This window comes from Macaca mulatta, chromosome 8 (assembly GCF_049350105.2).
Source record: "Macaca mulatta isolate MMU2019108-1 chromosome 8, T2T-MMU8v2.0, whole genome shotgun sequence".
In the NCBI taxonomy this organism is placed as follows: Eukaryota; Metazoa; Chordata; class Mammalia; order Primates; family Cercopithecidae; genus Macaca; species Macaca mulatta.
This window is the reverse complement of record NC_133413.1, coordinates 139,320,031-139,337,149: the sequence shown is the minus strand read 5'-3', so window position 1 is coordinate 139,337,149 and position 17,119 is coordinate 139,320,031.

The following is a 17,119-nucleotide window of genomic DNA, read 5'->3' as shown; positions in this document are numbered from 1 at the left end:
CAACACCATCATCGATCTTCAGAACTCTTTTAATTATACAAAACTGAAATTACATGCATGGAACAGTAATTGCCCATTCTCCTCTGAACCTAGTTCCTGGCAACCATCATTCTACTTTTTGTCTCCATGATTTTGAATACTGTAAATACCTCAAGTAAGTGAATTTATACAGTAATTGTCTTTCTTGTGGGTAGTTTATTTTATTTAACAAAACATCTTAAAGATTCTCTGATGTTGTAGAATATATCAGAATTCCATTTCTTGATAAGGCTGAATATTATTCCATTGTATGCATATACTATATTTTGTTTGTCCATTCATCCATTGATGGACATGTGGGTTACTTCCACATTTCAGCAACTGTGAATAGTACTTCTATGAAGATGGGTGTACAAATATCTCTATGAGATACTGCTGTCAATCTTTTGATTATATTCCCAGAAGTAGAATTGTTGGATCATATATTAATTTTATTTTTAATTTTGAGGAACCACAATAGTGTGTTCCACAGTGGCCAGTGACTATACCCTTTTACATTCCTACCAACAGTGCACAACGTTAAATTTCTCCACCAACATGTTATTTTCAAGAAAAACATTCTACTTTCTGTATATTTTTTTTTTCTAGATTACAGCCATCCTAATGGGTATCATGGTTTTCCCATAGTTGTGATTTGCATTTCCCTAATAGTGATGTTGAGCATCTTTCCATGCTTATTGACCATTTGTGAATCTTCCTTGGAGAAATGTCTATCAGAGTGTTTTGCCCATTTTAAAATCAGGTCGTTTATCTTCTCATTGTTTAATTTTAAAAGTTCTTTCTATATTTTGGATACTAATCACTTGTCTGATATATGATTTGCAAATATTTTATCCCATTCTGTGGGCTGCCTTTTTACTCTGCTGATATTGTCTTCTAATACACTTTAAAATTTTTTTCATGAAGTTTAATTTGTCTAATTTTAGCTTTAGTGCTTTGGCCACTGGTGTCATATCCAATAAAGCATTGCCAAATATAATATTACAAAACTTTTGTCTTATTTTATTTTAGGAGATTTATACATTTAGGTCTTATATTTAGGTCATAGGTGCACTTTAAGTTAATTTTTATATATGTTGTTAGGAAAGGGTTTAATCTCAAATTTTGCATATAGATATCCAGTTTTCCCAGACCAGAGTCTTCCAGCTTTATTCCATTTTTTTTCAGGATTATCTTTCCTATCCAGGGTCTCTTTAAAATTCCATATTAATTTTAGAATGGGTATTTCCATTTCTGTAAATAATGTTTTTGGGATTTTGGTAGAGATTACATTAAGTCTATAGATTACTTTAAGTAATACTGTGGTTTAAATGTGTTACCCCAAATTCATATTTTGAAAACTTAATCTAAAATGTAACAGTGTTGGGAGATGGGGCATTTTAGGATATGAGGGCTTTGCCCTCATAAACGAAGTAACATTATAAAAGAGCTTGATGAAGTTTGTCCTTTTTACTCCTCAGTCTTCCCCATCTGAGGATGTAGCCAAAAGCCCTTCACCAGACACCAGAAATTGACTCTTTGATTTTGGACTTCCTAGCCTCCAGAACTCTGAGAAAACAGTTTTATATCTTTATAAATTACCCAATCTGTGGTATGCTAATATGACAGCTCAAAATGGATTAAAGCAAACAGTATTGACATAATAATACTGTCTTCCCAGTCTATGAAGACAGAATGTCTTTCAATTTATTTATGTTTTCTTTCATTTATTTCAGATACATTTGGTACTTTTCATTATGCAAGTATTTTTACCTTCTTAGTTGATTACTATTTTACTCTTTTGGATGTTATTACAAATATAATTTTAAAATATTTTCTTGTGAGAGTGTTGATTGTTAGTTTATAGAAATGCGACTGATTTTTTTCATGTTGATTTTATATTTTACTACTTTGCTGAATTTTTTATTAATTCTAACTGGGGTTTTGTTTGTTTTATCTTTAGATTTTCTACATGTAAGATCATGTCATCTGTTAATAGAGATAATTTTATTTTTTCCTTTCCAATTTAAATGCCTTTTTTTATTATTATTATTTGTCAAATTGCTCTGAGTAGAACTTCTATTATTATGCTGAACAGAAGTGGTAAAAGCCATGTTCCTTATCTTAGAGTAAAGGTTTCAGTTTTCAGCATTGAGTATGATATTTGCTGTGGGTTTTACATATATAGGTTTTTTTTTATATTTAGGTTATTTCCTTTTTTTCTCAGTTTGTTTAGTGTTTCTCTCAAAAGATGGCTTGAATTTTGTCAAATGCTTTTTTCTGTATCAATGAAGATAGTCACATGTGGTTTTAAAAATTATATTAATGTGATATATTACATTTACCCATTTTTATATGTTAAACCATCTTTGCATTCCAGAAATAAATTCCAGTTGGTAATGGTATAAATCCTTTTAACATGGTTTGCTAGAACTTTGTTGAGATTTTTTGTATCAATGTTTATAAAGGTGATGAAGTTTTTTTTTCTTGTAGTATCTTTGTCTAGCTTTGGTATCAGGTTAACGGTCCTTCATGGAAAGAGTTGGTAACTGGTTTCCTTTTGGTTAGTTTTGTGTTTCCAAGAATTTGCCTATTATATCTATGTTATGCAATTTCTGTAGTCTTCTAGTATGCTCTTATAGCCCTTTTTATTTCTGTACAATTGGCAATCATGTTCCCACTTTCATTTCTTATTTTAGTAGATTGAGTCTTTTTATTTTTAGTCCATCTAACTTAATAAAATTAAAAATGTTAATTTGGTTCAGTTTTTCAAGGAAGAATCTTTTGGTTTTATTGATTATTTTTAACTATTTTTCTATTCTCAATTTTATTTTATTTCTGCTGTAAACTTTATTTCTTGACTTCTGTTACCTTTGGGTTTGTTTGTTTCCTTTCTCTAGTTCATTAAATTATAAAGTTGTTTTTGATTTGAGTGCTTCTTATTTTATAATGTAAGCATATATAGCTATAAATTGCTTCATTTGCACAGCTTCCTCTGTGTCTGATAAGTTTTGGCATATTGTGTTTTTATTTTCATTTTTCTCCAATTTCTAGTTTCCCTTGTGATTTCTCATTTGATCCATTGGTTGTGTAAGACTTTATTGTTTAATTTCTGCAAATACATAATTTTTTAGTTTCTCTCCAGTTACTGATTTCTCACTTCATTCTGTTGTGGTCAGAGAATATACGTTGTATGACATCTACGTTTTTAGATATGGAGAGATTTAACTTGTGGCCTAACATATAGTCTATCATGAAAATGTCCCAGGTACACTTGAGAAGAATGTATTTTCTGTTGCTGTTGGAAAACATGTTCTGTATGTGAGTTAGATCTGTTTGGCTTATTGCATTGTTCAAATTCTCCATTTCCTTACTTATCTTCTGTCTGGTGGCTCTATCAAATATTGAGTGTAGGGTACTAAAGTCTATAACTATCACTATAGTGTTGTTTATTTCTCCCTTCAATTCTGTAAATTTTTACTTCATATATTTTGATGGTCTGCTATTAGCTTTGTAAATGTATATAATTGTATGTTCTTGCTGTATTGAATCTTTTATTATTTATATAATGTTTTTTTTCTCTCTTGTAACTTTTTTAAAACTTAAAATCTATTTTGCTTGATGTTAGTATAGCCACCTCTACTCTCTTTTTGATTACTATTTGCATGGAATATTATTTTCCATCCTTTCACTTTCAATCTATTTGTATCTTTGGATCTAATGTGAATTTCTTGTAGACAGTAAATAATTGGATAATTTTAGAAATCTATTTTGGCAATTTCTGTCTTTTGAATGGAGAATTTAGTCTATTTACAATTAAAGTAATTACTGATAAGGAGGGAATTACTTCTGTTATTTTGCTAATTGTTTTCTATATACCTTATAGCTTTTTGTCCCTCACTTCCTGCATTACTGTCTTCTTTTGTGCTTAGTTTTTTTTTTTTTAATTGAACTTTTAAATTCCTTTCTTGTTTCTTTTTGTGTAAAATCTTTACATATTTCTTTGTAGTTAATATGAGGATTATACTCAAATCCTAAAATTGTAATACCCTTAAGTTAAATTTATGCCAGCTAAACTTATATAATGCTGCCCTTTTTATAGTTTTTAGTACAAAACTCTACTCTTTTAAGAGTTTTGTCCTCATTTCTTTCTATTATTCATGCCACAAAACTTCATTGTTATACATCATGTGTCCAAAAACATAAACTATTAATTTTTAAAGGCAAACTAATCCTAAATAGTGTAGAAAGAGAAATATGCAATATTTAGCTTTTAGACTAGTTTCTTAATGTGTTAGTCTCTTTAATTATGCAGACAACAAACAAAAAAATGGTGCCACACATCATCATTATGATAATACTAGTTTTAATAATTGCCCATGTATTTACATTGATTAAGATCATTATTTCTTCATATGACTTGGAGTTACTGTCTAGTTTTCTTTCATTTCAACATGCAAGACTCTCTTGAGCACTTCTTGGACAGCAAGTCCAGCAGTGATAAACTCCCTCAGCTTTTGTTTATTTGGGAATGTCCTTATTTCTCTCTCACTTTTGAAGGATCGTTTTGCTGGATATGTGATTCTTGGACAACAGGGGTCTCTTTTGTTCATTTTTTGTTTTTTGCTGGACTTCTAGTTTCTGACAAAAAAATCAACTGATGATCGTATTGAAGATCCTTTGTATGTGATGTGTTACTTCTCTCTTGCTGCTTTCAAAATTCTCTCTTTGGCCTTAGACAGCTTGATTATAATGTTTCTCAGTATGATTCTCTTATAGTTCATCCTTTTTGGAGTGGGAGTTTATTGAGCTTCTTAGATGTTTATATTCATGTCTTTCATCAAATTAGAAAAGTTTTCAGACATTATTTCTTTAAATATTATCTCTGCCCCTTTTACCCTATCTTACCCTTCTGGCAATGCCATAACATCTATGTTGGTCTCCTTGAAGGTGTCCTACAGGTCACGTATGCTCTGATGCTCTGATCAGTTTTCTTCATCCATTTTTCTTTCTGTTTCTCAGACTTGACAATTTTTTTGTCCTATCTTTGAAATAGTTTTTTTTTCTTGCTCAAATCTGTCTCTAAAATATTCCAGTGGATTTTCATTTTCATTTTTATTTTAATTTTTCAGTTCCAGAATTTTTGTGTGTGTGGCTTATGTTAGGTTTTTATATCTCTTTAGACATATTTTATTTGTTCATATATTTTATTATTGACTTTCTCTGTGTCATCCTTTGGCTCTTTGAGAATCTTTAAGGCTGTTGTCTTAAAGTCTTTTTCTAGTAGTTCTGTCATTAAGTCTTTTTTGGAGACAGTTTTTATTGATTTACTTTTTCTTTTGAATGGATCATACTTTCCTGTTTCAGTTTTTTTTATTAACCTTGAGATTTTTTTGGGTGCTGTTTTTTGTTTTGTTTCTTCATAGTTATAGACTGTCTCTGTGTGAAAGATCAGCCTAAGTTGTAAGCTTAATGTATTCTCAGGTTTTTTCTGAGCTTGTGCCTACCCCTGAGCATGCATGGTTACTTTCTAAATTTTCTTATATATGTAGTTGCTTTTGTATATTCTACTCTTCAATGTCTGACTCTCAAAAAAAAAAAAAAAAAGATGAAGAAAAAAATGAAATGAGGGGGATGGCATCAGTCCTTTAACTTCTCTGGAAATCACCTCAGTCAGAGCAGAAGAAGCTTGCAACAATGGGAAGGGGTATGAAAACAATGGTCTCAGCCTCATTGTCTGGACTTCTGTGGTCAGAAGCAGCAATCAATATCAAATCACAGTCACCCAGTACTTAAAGACTAGGGTTATTTTGGCCCACTCCTTCCCCTTTAAGCTATCAGCAAGCTGCTCCAGGGGATTGGAGGGATCTGCCTACCATGGGATTGAGGGATGGGGAGTGGGTAGCTGCTAATGTGCTAATAGCTGAAATCGGCTGAAATGAACAGCAATTTACGAAGCAAGGCTTCCTCTGGAAGTTTTAAGCCTTCAATAGACTTCAAAGTCCCAAAGTAGTTACTTTAGACATATTCTGCCATTGTAATTGTTGTCTAGGTAAGGAGACAGATTCCTGCTGCTTTCTACTCTGCTACATTTCCAAAATATTCCTTTATGATTTGATTTTTATTGCTGAAAAATTCTCCATATTGTATGTCCAACGTATATTACCTATTCACTCTCCAAGTGATGGATACCCAGGAGGCTTCTAACTCTGTCAACACAAATGAACTGCAGTGAGTAGCTTCAAGCAAAATTACTTATAGAACTATGTGGAATGTATATCTCAAAGAGAAATTTTAGGGTTATTAGAATGTATAAATCCATTAGTCAGCAGTATATTAAGTCTCTTTTATCTGAACATCTGTCCATGTCTGGTGTTAGCTATCTTTCTAATTTCTGCCCTTTTCACTTATAACCATAATTGTATAAATTGAAAGAAATCATTTGCTAAATAAAACTGATCATGCATTCAAAATAATACATGTTGATCAAGTACAATGATCAGAGACTCCATTAGTAAAATTCACCACAAGTTAGCTAAATTTATAAAGATTAAAGAAGAAAAATCAATTGATACATTTAATTTTGAAAAAGAACATAATAAGCTTCAGCGCCATTAGTGGTTAAACAAATAATAACAACAAAAACAAATAGGAAATCAATGGAAATGTCCTCAACTTGATGAGCATTACATAATGAAACAAACTAATAAGCAAATAAAACAACTGATTGGCAAACTTTGGCCACAAATCTTCTAGTATCATTAGCAAGACATGAATGCATCTCTCATCAGCAATAATATTTGAAGCAAGGAAATGAAAAAAATAGGTATTAATATGTAAGTAAAGATATAATCCTTAAAGACGATTTTTTTCTACCTTTTAAAAAGTAATGAAATCAATAGATAAACTGTTAGAGTTTATAAGAGTTCAACAATGATTCCTGATACAGTATCACTCTTGAGAAATCAACGTTCTTTCTTTACATGAGAAATGAGCAACTAAAAATGTTTGAAAATAAAATATTACGTAATGTAGCATCATAGTAAGGTCCCTAGGAATTAAACTAACCAGAATCACTAGATTCCTATGGGCAAAACATTAAAACTCCAAACAGGACATAAAAGGTAATCTGAATAAGTGGAAAAGTTTCCATGCTTTTAGACTGGATAACATTTTAAAGATATTGATTCTCTCCAGATTAAGATACAAATTTGATGCAAGCTCAATAAAAATTATAATTATATGGTTTTAACACACTTAGTAAACCTATTCTAGAACTTTAAGTTGACTAAAAATAGCTAAATTAACTTTAAAAATAGTAAAAAGGGGAAGCTTGCCTCTACCAGCTATCAAGACATATAGTAAGACTGTAGTAATATAAATAGTGTTTTATTGGTGTAAAAACAGGCAAATTGACTAATTTGATAATAAGTAGTTCTGGAACAGGCTCATTAGCATATGACATCTAAATATATGATAAAGTTGGCACAAGAAATTAATGGGAAAAGGACAAATTATTTAGTAGATGGCATGAGCACTATTGGTTCATTTTCATGTGAAAAATGAATCCAGATCTTTATCTAACACCACGTATAAAAAATTGAAATCTGGAAGGATTAACATCATAAATGTAAAAAACAAAGCTATAAATTTAACTGGAGCTTTGCCCTGTGTTTAAAATAAAAAAAGGAATTAATATCTAGAACAGAAATCAATCTTCTGCTGATTCAAAAGAACATTTTCTCCCCCAAATACACCAGGCTTAAGATACAAACAGGAGGTATAGAAAAGAAAACTAAAGCAAATACGTGCATAACAAGATGATCAAAATTATTCATAAACAGAGATGTACAAATTAAAACACAAACAGATAGTACTGTGCACTTACAGAGTAGCTAACTGTATCTTTCTAGACCATATAATTCCTCCCCCTTTTAGAGGTACAGAGGTCTCTGTATTAAAGTCCACCATTTATAAATCTCATTTTAAGAAGAGCTCAAAGAGAGCTTTATAAGATATTTATTATAAAATCATTCCCCTTTAAAAATAAGCTCTCTCCCAGAAAATAGTTATTAAAGGCCTCAGTAGAAGGACCTGGGTATAATCATTAGAGTCAGTAACAAGTGTTATTACTCTGGTCATCACAGTGATACAAAAGAAACTGTGCTATTTAGCTGTGTGCTATGCAAGAATAAGTTATCGTTTGGTTTGTTAAACGACATCATGTCTTCTTTATTTATAGCACTGCACTTACCTCCATGAGCTGTGACCATTGAAGATTTGTGTTATAAGAAATAGTAAAACCAGTTTGATAATTGAAACCATTCCATTCAATTATTTAATTAGTATTCATCGACTCATTATCATATCTTTGTTCTTCATATTGTCTATAGTCAAAATGGACAAGAAGAATAGTCTTCTTCTTTGTCTTACTGGAGTTTTTAAATGCTCCCATTCTTTTCATAGATTTCATGAGTTCAGGGCTGCTTTGAGATTTACTTTCATACTCTCCAAAGCATTACTTGCAATGTGTATTCTATAAGATTCTTCTTTACAGGTTGACCACAAATAGTACATAATTGTGGTGGATAATTTTATGTGCCATCTTGACCACGCTAAAAGATGCTCAGATAGCTGGTAAAACATTATTTCTGGGTGTGTCCAGGAGGGTGTTTCCAGAAGAAATTAGCATTTGAATGAGTATCTGAGAGAGAAGATCCACCCTCACCAATGTGGAAAGGCATCAACCCAATCCATTAAGGAGCTAAGCAGAACAAAAAGGTGAAGGAAGGGTAAATTTTCTTTCTCTTTTCTTGAACTGGAATATCTATCTTCTCCCGCCCTCAGACATTGGAGCTCCCAGTTCTCAGGCCTTCAGAGCATTCCAGTTTTTAAAATAAATTCATTGATACACACACTCACTCACACACACACACACACACACACACATCCTATTGATTCTGTTTTTCTGGAGAGCCCTGACTAATATGAAAATCAATATTCTTCTTTACAAGTTATTCACCGACAATACAGGACTGTTCAATAAAAGAATTTGACCTCATTTCAACAATCTCATTATCACTTATAGGATATTTTGTCACTCACACATACAACGAAAACGAAATCTAACCTTGGCATTGCAAAACACATAAATTTAAAAATACTCTTTAGCAATTTGTGTAGGAGGTTTGTAGCCTTTATTGGGAAGAATAACATCAAGCCTTTGTTTAGCTGTCAATCAAGGGAACAATGAATGTGAATGCTGGCCAGTCTATTGTTCTCCTTCACAGGTCGACAGTCTTTCAGTGAATATCACAAAAGGAATGCACAGGTGATTAAACACCAAGTTTCGCACACATATGATTCTGAATTCTTCTGGTGTGATTATTTCCCCAGAAGCCTCATAAAACAGTTTTGAATCACCTCTTCCACTAGCCAGGTGAAAGTTCCTCCAGTTGAAAATACTAACTCCTGTCCCTTCAGCTAACTGATTGAGTACCCAGATGACTCTACTTGGATAAGGAAGCCAAGATATTATTGTACACATCACTTTCAATGGGGCAGACACCTTGGAAAGTGTCACTGCGGCTTACTTTTAGAGAAATGGGTAGAACTTGGCCAATTAGCAAAGGGAAAGGCAAATGCAAGCTGCAGAGGTCGAGGGAGATAAGTCTAAAGGGTCTGGCAAGAGGAGGTGTTCTAATAGAAATTGGGTCACAGATGATGTGACAGTTGTGCAAGAATGTAACAAACCATATAGTGGTTGGTTGTACAAATTGAAACAATCAGTGGACTCTTGTATGCATTTAGTCTGCTTAGTTCAATAATGTATACAGTTGACCCTTGAATAACATGGATTTGAACTGTGCTGGTACATTTAGATGTGGATTTTCTTCTGCCTCTGCCACCCCTGAAACAACAAGACCAACACCTCCTCTTCTCCCTCCTTTGCAGCCTACTCACTGTGAAGACAATGAGGACAAAAACCTTCATGATGATCCACTCCCACTTCATGAACAGGAAATATGTTTTTTCTCTTCCTTATGATTTTTTAAAAAACATTTTCTTTTCTCTTGCATATTTGATTATAAGAGTGCAGTACATATTATATATATAACATACAAAACATGTGTTAATCTGCTATGTGTTAGCCAACTATGTTATTATTGTAAGACTTTTTATGATTTCCTATGTAACATTTTCTTTTTTCTAGCTTACTTTATTATAGGAATACAGTATACAGTAGATACAGCATGCAAAATCAGTGTTAATCAACAGTTTATGTTATTGGAAAGGCTTCAGGTCAACAGTAGGCTGTTTGTAATTAAGTTTTCTAGTTAAAGTTGTATGTGGATTTTCACTTGCTTGGAAGGTCAGCACCCCTAAACTCTGTTTTGTTCAAGGTCAACTGTACAATTTTTCAGTCTTGGCCCACTGGCAAATGGACAGAAACATTTGCAAATTTTGCAACTACAAGGAAAAGTACAATTTGGGGGCAATAAAAAGTTAAAATTTCTTTTGGACATTGATAGAAACTTCAAAGAAAGATGATGCAAGACTATCAATAAAAATAAGTTTTAAAAATCATGTCAAAGATGATTCCTTTTATTGCTCTTAGAACACTATAATGTATAGAATAAACTCAGTTTTAAATATATTTGGAAATGTTTTTGGGTTTTATGTCATGTCAATGTCTACATAGAAAAATGTCCTTTTTGTTGTTTAAGTTAAACTTTAAGTGTAAAGAGCTGAGCTAGTCATCTTAGGAACACTGACATAATCTATCCCTGCAGGTAACAGTGGAGTTTAATTCACGTTTTCCCCCAGTTCTTTGGTGTCCAGTCCCATTTGCTAGTTCACAGATAACCAATGTAAAGCACTCAATATATGCCCTTAAATATTATTAATAGTATGTTCTTATAAGATAACAACTTTTATTTATTGTATGTGTGTTTTAATTCACACAAATTATGTTATGTTGTAACCCACCTCTTTTTCTAACGTAGTACTTTTGGTGTGATCTACCCGTGTAGCTATGAACATCTAGTTTGTGTTCCTTACTGATGCCCACAGTGCCTGAGTGAACATCCATCACTTATTTATTTCCTCAAATATTAGCTTTGGTTGGCTTCAGTTCCTTGACACCAAAAATAACACTGAAAAACAGGCTTGTATGTGATCCCTTACAAACATTTGCAAGAATTTTTCTGGTCTATACACACAGGAAAATTGCTTACATGCCTCCCAGAATGGTTGCCACACTTTACTTTCCATCAACAGTGCATAAAATTTCATGTCCCTTAAAGTCCTGACAACAAATGATAGTCTCAATATTTCTATTTTTTACCATTCCAATCGGTGTAAAGTAGTATCTCGTTGTTTTAATGTTCATTCCTGTGATTTCTGATGAGCTCAAGCATATCTTTGTATACTCTTCAGACACCTGTGCTGCCATTTCTCTAAATTGCCTGGTCACTTTGCCCATTTTTCTACTATAGTTTTCTGCTTTATTCTGCTAATTTGGAATTGAGGCATATCTCAGAAATTAATTTCTCTTTAATTTTAAATATTAAAAATATATTTTCCCAAGACGTCACTCATTGATTAACACTGCCTAAGGTATCGTCTCAAATAAAGATCGAGAAATGTATAGAATTATTTCATTTGATGATTTGTGCATTGGAATCATGTTTAACTAGCTTTTCACCACTTTTAAGTCATTAGGATATTCTTGTACAAGGCATTCTATTATACAGGTACTGTTTGAAGTATTTCACATGTCCTAGCATGTTTAGGTCTAGGAACTACCTCCAAGCAAATAAGATCGCTGTTATTGTTGTCCCCATTTTACAGATGAGAAAACTGAAGCATCAACAAATTAAATAACTTGCCCCAAATTACATAGTTTGGATGTGAAAGATTCTAAGTTCGAACTCAAGTTACCTGGGCTCAAGAATTCATGCTCTTATAGTTAGGTTTTTAATACCTCTAGTGTCCACTTTTTCAAGTTAACAATATTAACTTCTTTCTTTCTTTCCTTCCTTCAATTTTTCTTTCTTTATCCTGCCCTCCCCTCCCCTCCCGTCCCCTCCCCTCTCCTCCCGTCCCCTCCCCTCTCCTCCCCTCTCTTCTCATCTTCTCTCCTCTCCTCTCCTCTCCTTTCCTTTCCTTCCTTCTACAAGTGTTTAAGCCCCTGCTGTATACTGAATATAAATTAGTAGTTAGAGTCTAGTTGTTGTTTAAGCCATAAGCCTAGATGAGGTCACCGAGAGAGTGAGTCTAGATAGGGCAGGGAACACCAAGGCCTGAGCCCTGGGATATTCAACATTAAGGTAGGGCCAAAAAGGAAATACCAGAAGAGGAGGCTGAGAAGGAGCAATCAATAATGTAGCAAGAAAATCAAGAGTCAAACTTGCTGGAAGCTCAGTGAAGAAAGTGTTTCCAGAGGGAGTAGTGATCAACTGTGTTAAATGTTGCAGAGGATTCTGAGTGAGTTCTCAGAATTAACTGCTGGGTGCAGCGTTAATAATCTGTGCAAGAGCAGCCTTGCTGGATGATAGGAGCTTAAAAGAATAGGGAAAAGAAGAGGAGTTGAAATCAGAGAGCAGAAACCACGTTTTTTTTTTTTTTTTTTTTTAGACTGAGTCTTCTTCTCTGGTCCAAGCAAAGACTTGGAACCAACCCAAATGTCCAACAATGATAGACTGGATTAAGAAAATGTGGCACATATACACCATGGAATACTATGCAGCCATAAAAAATGATGAGTTCATGTCCTTTGTAGGGACATGAATGAAGCTGGAAACCATCATTCTCAGCAAACTATCACAAGGACAAAAAACCAAACACTGCATGTTCTCATTCATAGGTGGGAATTGAACAATAAGAACACTTGGACACAGGAAGGGGAACATTATACACCGGGGCCTGTTGTGGGGTGAGGGGAGGGGGTAGGGATAGCATTAGGAGATATACCTAATGTAAATGACGAGTTAATGAGTGCAGCCCACCAACATGGCATATGTATGCATATGTAACAAACCTGCATGTTGTGCACATGTACCCTAGAACTTAAAGTGTAATAATATTTAAAAAAAAAGGGTTTCAAATAAAAATCTTAAAATGAAAATAAAAAAAATAATGGGGAAAAAGAGGAGTTGAAATCAGAGAGCAGAAACCATGTTTCTTTCCTAGACAGAGTCTCCTTCTGTCACCAGGCTGGAGTGCAGTGGCGCGATCTCGGCTCACTGCAACCTCCACCTCCTGGATTCAAGCGATTCTCCTACCTCAGCCTGCTGAGCAGCTGGGACTACAGGCACGTGCCACCAAACCCAGCTAATTTTTTTGTATTTTTAGTAGAGACAGGGTTTCACCATGTTAGCCAGGATGGTCTCAATCTCCTGACCTCATGATTTACCCTCCTCGGCCTTCCAAAGTGCTGGGATTACAGGCGTGAGCCACTCTGCCCAGCCGAGACCATGTTTTTTTTAAAGGATTTCTTCAAAAGAGAATGAAGAAAGAGAGTAGTGGCTGGAAAGGGAAGTCGCCTCAAAACAGAGTTAGAAAACTAGTTCACTGCTATCTATCTAATTACACCACAATTTATTCAACCATTCTCTGTTGATGGCTATTTTGTTGATGGTAATAATGCCATAATGAAGATACTTTTATATGTAAACTTATAATATAAATCATGTTTTTTCTACCAGCCAATCATCTCAATACTCACCCATATACACTTATAGATTACAGTGTTTTGTTATTTCTATGGCCCAGATTTGCAGGTGATATGGTTTGGCTGTGTCCCCACCCAAATCTCATCTTAAATTGCAGCTCCTATAATTCCCATATGTCTTGGGAGTAACCTGGGAGGAGGAGGTCATTGATTCATGGGGGCGGGTCTTTCCCATGCCATTCTCCTGATAGTGAATAAATCTTACAAGTTCTGATGGTTTTATAAAGGGGAGTTCTCCTGCACACACTTTCTAGCCTGCTGACATTGAAGTCATCCCTTTGCTCTTCCTTTGCCTTCTGCGGTGATTGTGAGGCCTCCCCAGCCATGTGGAACTGTGAGTCCATTAAACCTCCTTTCCTTTAGAAATTACCCAATCTCAGGTATATCTTTATTAGCAGCATGAGAACATACTAATAACAGCAGGCATTGAATTTCTGAATAGAATTGTATAAGTAACTTACATTTCTTTTTATTATTATTATTATTATACTTTAAGTTCTAGGGTACATGTGCACAACGTGCAAGTTTGTTACATATGTATACATGTGCCATGTTGGTGGGCTGTACCCATTAACTCATCATTTACATTAGGTATATCTCCTAATACTATCCCTCCCCTCTCCCTGCTTCCCACAATAGGACCCAGTGTGTGATGTTCCTCTTTCTGGGTCCAAGTGATCTCATTGTTCAGTTCCCACCTATGAGTGAGAACATGCGGTATTTGGTTTTCGGTTCTTGTGATAGTTTGCTGAGAATGATGGTTTCCAGCTGCATCCATGTCCCTACAAAGGACACAAACTCATCCTTTTTTATGGCTGCATAGTATTCCATGGAGTATATGTGCCACATTTTCTTAACCCAGTCTGTCATTGATAAACATTTGGGTTGATTCCAAGTCTTTGCTATTGTGAATAGTGCTGTAATAAACATATGTGTGCATGTGTCTTTATAGCAGCATGACTTATAATCCTTTGGGTATATCCCCAGTAATGGGATGGCTGAGTCAAATGGTATTTCTACTTCTAGATCCTTGAGGAATCGCCACACTGTTTTCCACAATGGTTGAACTAGTTTACAGTCCCACCAGCAGTGTAAAAGTGTTCCTATTTCTCCACATCCTCTCCAGCACCTGTTGTTTCCTGATTTTTTAATGATTGCCATTCTAACTGGTGTGAGATGGTATCTCATTGTAGTTTTGATTCATGTTTCTCTGATGGCAAGTGATGATGAGCATTTTTTCATGTGTCTGTTGGCTGTATGAATGTCTTCTTTTGAGAAATGTCTGTTCATATCCTTTGCCCACTTTTTGATAGGGTTGTTTGTTTTTTTCTTGTAAATTTGTTTGAGTTCTTTGTAGGTTCTGGATATTAGCCCTTTGTCAGATGAGTAGATTGCCAAAATTTTCTCCCATTCTGTAGATTGCCTGTTCACTCTGATGGTAGTTTCTTTTGCTGTGCAGAATCTCTTTAGTTTAATTAGATCCCATTTGTCAATTTTGGCTATGGTTGCCATTGCTTTTGGTGTTTTAGACATGAAGTCCTTGCCCATGCCTATGTCCTGAATGGTATTACCTAGGTTTTCTTCTAGGGTTTTTATGGTTTTAGGTCTAACATTTAAGTCTCTAATCCATCTTGAATTAATTTTCATATAAGGAGTAAGGAAAGGATCCAGTTTCAGCTTTCTACTTATGGCTAGCCAATTTTCCCAGCACCATTTATTAAATAGGGAATCCTTTCCCCATTTCTTGTTTTTGTCAGGTTTGTCAAACATCAGATGGCTGTAGATGTGAGGTATTATTTCTGAGGGCTCTGTTCTGTTCCATTGGTCTATATCGCTGTTTTGGTACCAGTACCATGCTGTTTTGGTTAGTGTAGCCTTGTAGTATAGTTTGAAGTCAGGTAGCGTGATGCCTCCAGCTTTGTTGTTTTGGCTTAGGATTGTCTTGGCAATGAGGGGTCTTTTTTGGTTCCATATGAACTTTAAAGCAGTTTTTTCCAATTCTGTGAAGAAAGTCATTGGTAGCTTAATAGGGATGGCATTGAATGTATAAATTACCTTGGGCAGTATGGCCATTTTCACAATATTGATTCTTCCTATCCACGAGCATGGTATGTTCTTCCATTTGTTTATGTCCTCTTTTATTTCACTGAACAGTGGTTTGTAGTTTTCCTTGAAGAGGTCCTTTACATCCCTTGTAAGGTGGAGATCCTTATGACAAACCCACAGCCAATATCATACTGAATGGGCAAAAACTGGAAGCATTCCCTTTGAAAACTGGCACAAGACAGGGATGCCCTCTCTCACCACTCCTATTCAACGTAGTGTTGGAAGTTCTGGCTAGGGAAATCAGGAGAAAGAAATAAAGGGTATTCAGTCAGGAAAAGAAGAAATCAAATTGTCCCTGTTTGCAGATGACATGATTGTATATTTAGAAAACCCCATTGTCTCAGCCCAAAATCTCCTTAAGCTGATAAGCAACTTCGGCAAAGTCTCAGGATACAAAATCAATGTGCAAAAATCACAAGCATTCTTATACACCAGTAACAGACAAACAGAGAGTCAAATCATGAATGAACTCCCATTCACAATAGCTTCAAAGAGAATAAAGTAACTTACATTTCTTACGTATCAATGTATTGAGATATATATATGTGTGTGTGTATATATATATGATATACAACATAATTCACATATACGTTACATTTCCATCAGCAATATTCATGAATATCTTTCTCTGGAATACTCACTGGCAAGAAAAACACATCCGTGGATTGTGCCCTTTGGTGCACAAGTATCAGTCATGATCAAGTAAACTTACAGCAAATGCTTGATTTGATCTTCAAAATGAATGTGTTTTCTATGATCCCCAGTTTACAGATCTAGAGAGAGAAAGATGCTTGTACAGAAGCACACAGCTAGGAAGTGGCAGAACCATCTTCAAACCCAGGTCATCTAAGTTTAGATTCATTTCTCATCCTTTAATTTTCTACTGTCTTATTTGTTACTGGCTCTATTCACAGACCCTTCTCAGTCCCTCACACTGGGAATAAAGCAAACCCTTTGAGGGTGGGCTGGTATCTCTGACGCCCTCCATGTAAAGACCTGGCTTCACAGCCTGCTGCATACCCTTCTTCCCTAGGCTCCAGGTCCCCTTGGCCCTGAGTGACTGTCCTCCCACTCTGAGGCCCCAGGAATCTCAGCACATATTACACATTCCTCCAGCAAAATGAGTCCACTGGCAGGTACCCAGGAACACACAGTTACACACAAGCCTCCCCCAGCTGGCTGGACTTTCTCCAATTGTGGTCATAAATAGCCACAAAGACAGACATCAACGCAGGTTCTGGAGACTGGACGAAAAGCATG